This window comes from Danio rerio, chromosome 20 (genome assembly GCF_049306965.1).
Source record: "Danio rerio strain Tuebingen ecotype United States chromosome 20, GRCz12tu, whole genome shotgun sequence".
NCBI classification, from domain to species: domain Eukaryota; kingdom Metazoa; phylum Chordata; class Actinopteri; order Cypriniformes; family Danionidae; genus Danio; species Danio rerio.
This window is the reverse complement of record NC_133195.1, coordinates 16683088-16686839: the sequence shown is the minus strand read 5'-3', so window position 1 is coordinate 16686839 and position 3752 is coordinate 16683088. Positions and strand designations below refer to the sequence as shown.

The 3752-nt window shown below is 31.8% G+C and overlaps 1 long non-coding RNA gene across 2 annotated transcripts; it reads right to left on the bottom strand.

Moving 5' to 3' along the window:
- Nucleotides 1–406: 406 nt before the first annotated feature.
- LOC137488725 (uncharacterized) lies at nucleotides 407–3400 on the bottom strand. 2 transcript variants are annotated; one of them, XR_012395758.1, is made up of 6 exons: nucleotides 3356–3400; nucleotides 1716–1773; nucleotides 1533–1626; nucleotides 1252–1409; nucleotides 1061–1156; nucleotides 407–886 (listed from the first exon to the last, which is right to left on the bottom strand). It is a non-coding gene; the product is annotated as an uncharacterized lncRNA (long non-coding RNA). The 2 variants fall into 2 exon arrangements; XR_011007903.2 differs by lacking the exon at nucleotides 3356–3400 and adding an exon at nucleotides 2722–3009.
- Nucleotides 3401–3752: the final 352 nt, after the last annotated feature.

The following is a 3752-nucleotide window of genomic DNA, read 5'->3' as shown; positions in this document are numbered from 1 at the left end:
AAAAAATAATAAGTGCACATTCTGTGAAGTGACTCGTTTAGTGTAAACTACACAGAAACTGTATATATATATATATATATATATATATATATATATATATATCGTTGAAGTCAGAATTATTCGCATTTATTTTTTCCCCCAATTTCTGTTTAACGGAGAGCAGATTTTATATATATATATATATATATATATATATATATATATATATATATATATATATATATATATATATATATATATATATATTCAGTCTTGGTTGAACTATGATTCTGTCATTAACTTATTCCAAACCTGTTTGAGTTTCTTTCTTCTGTTGAACAATTAAAAGGTTATTTTTGACCAAAAAAAAAAAAAAAAAAGCTGAGACCTGTAACCACCGATTTCCACAGTATTTGTTTTGCTATTAGAAAGTCAGTGGTTACAGGTTGTCAGCTTTACTTAACTTTTGTGTTCAACAGAAGCAAGAAATTCAAGCAGGTTTGGGACAAGTGAAGAGTTAGTAAATGACAGAATTTTACATTTGGACAAACTATCCCTATATATAATAAAATGCATACTTACCAATTAAAGGTAAATAAATGTTTTAAAGTTACTACCCCAGAGACAGTCTTTATTAAGTAAAAAAAAAAAGGTCTACATTAACTCATTCTTTAAGCTTTCCATGCTACGAGACTTTTTATTTTCCATCATCCATGCCAAGCAAAACTTTTTGCACAAGTTCAAAGTCCTTTACTATATATTATGTGAAGAGCATACATTAATCCATACAAGACAAGAAAGGTCTGGACGTGTGCTGTGGGTGGTGTCCAATTCATTCTTCAGGACAACAGAGACCCTCAGTGAATGCAGGGCCAATAAAGCATCTTCAGTCAGCAGGATTATCAATCTAAAAATATAATTCAAGGATATTAATGTAAGGACAGTATCACAATGACTGAGCCAATATTATATGATTCATCAACTATTCGTGATTACAAATATGTTATTAAGTAAAAGTTTTCAAAACTTTCATCTTTTCATTAAACATGCCTAATTGTGAAAAGAATGAATGAAGTCTTACCAGGGTGTTCCTAAAGAATCTTAAGTCACGCTCACGCAGCAAGACCAAAAGACCTCTGATAAGAGTAGTCCGTCATGAACTGACATCATGCAGTTCCTGAAAATCAAGAATCAATTTTTTAAAAATGAAAAAAAAAAAAAAAAATCAAATTATATTTTAATGTATACTTTAACACGTGACCCCAAACATACCTGCTCATCATAAACCTTTAAAAGATTAGCCAGGGAATCTGCTGTCTTGCCAGTTTTGGATGCTGTTTGCCTTAAAATTGTCATGAAATGAAATAGGTGGTGGTCCAGTTGTGCAAAGAATTTGTGGGGAAAATTCTCATTTGTAACATGTTGGTAGTCTGCAAACAGCAAAAAGAAACAAGAGAGAATTTCATAAAACAAACCCACACCACAAAATATACAATTCTAGAAAAAATGTATTAATATTATTATTATGTTTCATTTACTTATCCATTTTTTACCTCAGATGAAAATCAGGTGTTGATCAGATGTTGAAAGCAGGATCTTCATGTTGTAAATTGAACTCAAGGTCTAGCTGAAGTTTCACTTTCCTTGCTGCAAAAGTATCATTGATAAATACACTGTAATATTTATTTTATCTGGATATGCCAGGCATAGTAGTTCAAAATAAATATTTTACCCACCTTTCACATGCCTCCATTTAAGAACCTATCTGTAGTCAGCAACACCCGACCTTCAATTCTGTATGTACACAAAGTCACAGTGTCATTTAGCTGAGAGTAGTACAGTTGCATGATGTCTAACGTTAACCTCCAAAATGGTTAGCAATAGAGCTGATTATCATGTTAGTTGCTTTGATTCGATGAACACAGATTTAATTTAAACAGTATTGAAATTTTTAAAACAGAATAGGACGACAAAGAAATTTAAGGCCTGATTTTAAAAGCTACAAATAACAAAACTTACCTTATTGTCTAATGATGTAAAAATATATACTAAAATATTTATATTTTTAAGATATAAATATATTTTAAGCTACAAAATTTGCACATCAGAAAACTATGTCTTGTTTACCGCGTCTTAAATATTTTGTTTTGTTATTATTTTATTTAATAACATAATTTTGTATTAATGTGTTATAGATATGCATACTTTGTTTTTTAGGCTGTTTATATTCTCTCCAGAGTAAACATTTTAAAAAATAGATTGAAAAAAAAAAACTTTTATCATACCTTTAAAATACATTTGACCTAAATGACATTTAAACTCATTTAACTGATCGCATTAATCAGGTAATCATTGATATGAAGAGATGTCGTCTTAAGCGCGAGGAAATATTAAGTGTTGATCAGTGCTGGTGATTGAGGTAAAGTTAGTTTTATATTTACACATTCAGACTTTCTCCTTAATAATATAATTTCAGAAAGGTAATTTTTGCATATTCTTAATGGTGAAATCATATTAGCAGCCAATGACTTTCAAAGTACAACATTGTTCAGTCAAAAAAAATAGTGCATTTAGTGTAATATTGTTTTCATGTCATACTTGCATGTGATTTCAGAACGAATAGACAAAGTACCATGGTAAACAATTTATGGAGCGAATCACAAGTTGTTACTAAATGAATGTATGAATATAAAACCAACTTAACCTCAATGTGGTAGTGTAAATTGAAGCTTTGCTCTGTACCTGCTCAGGTGAGGAGCGCAGCTTAAATGTTCTCCGTCAGGCTATCCTCATACATGGATCAGCAAGCAACAAGCTGCGTGTGACAGAGTTAAGTTTTGAGACTACGTTTTTGCGCGTCATCAGAAAATACCGTTTAGTGTTTAGGCGGAGATCATTTGAGTTATGATTAACGTTACGTTTCCTGCGCCTTTCGTTTCCGAAGTGCCTACAGATCGCGAAGATAATACCACATTCACATACTGGATGGAGTTCAGTGCAGCGCCATGACATGCGGTTGTGTGAGCGCGCGTCTCCATGACAACTTCAGCACAGGCTGAGAAAAGGCATACTCGCGCCAAGATTTAATTTTTTTTGAAAAATGTAATCTGCCGATTTTAAATATTTTTGTCTTTATCACACTCTGTTAAAATTCAGAGTTAACACATTACAACTAACGCTAACGTTGCACTGATCCTAACTTTTTAAACAGTAATGTTAACGTTAGTTAGCAACAAGTGAGGCTAAACATGTTTTCTGTAATGTACGACATGTAAACGCACCCTGATTAACTCTACATTACATTGAACTGTTACTGTGATTATATTAATTAAAACATACATTTAATATTTCTTGGATTTGTAAATATTTTACTTACTGTAGTGTGAAGCGATACCGATCCGCCATCTTGAAAAAAATGAATGAAGCATGAGCACGTACGTGAACCTGGATGACGTCAGACGCAAAATCACTGGGCTGACAGATTTTGAGTTAATGAAACTTTAAAGAGACATTTTGTATAAATTAAACCCAGCAGAATTGTTCACCTTACTTGAAAGATTAAATTTTTTCAAACTCAAAAATAAGAAAAAGTTCTAAATACTCATAAAGGTTAATTAAGATAAACGAATTTTAATGATTTAAGTTAATAGAACTCAATTCAATTAATTAGTTACAGCATTAGGGTTTACAGTGCACTACGCCCCTCGCTGCTTGAATCAGCTTCCAGAAATGATCAGATGTGCTCCAACATTAGGCACATTCAAATCAAGACT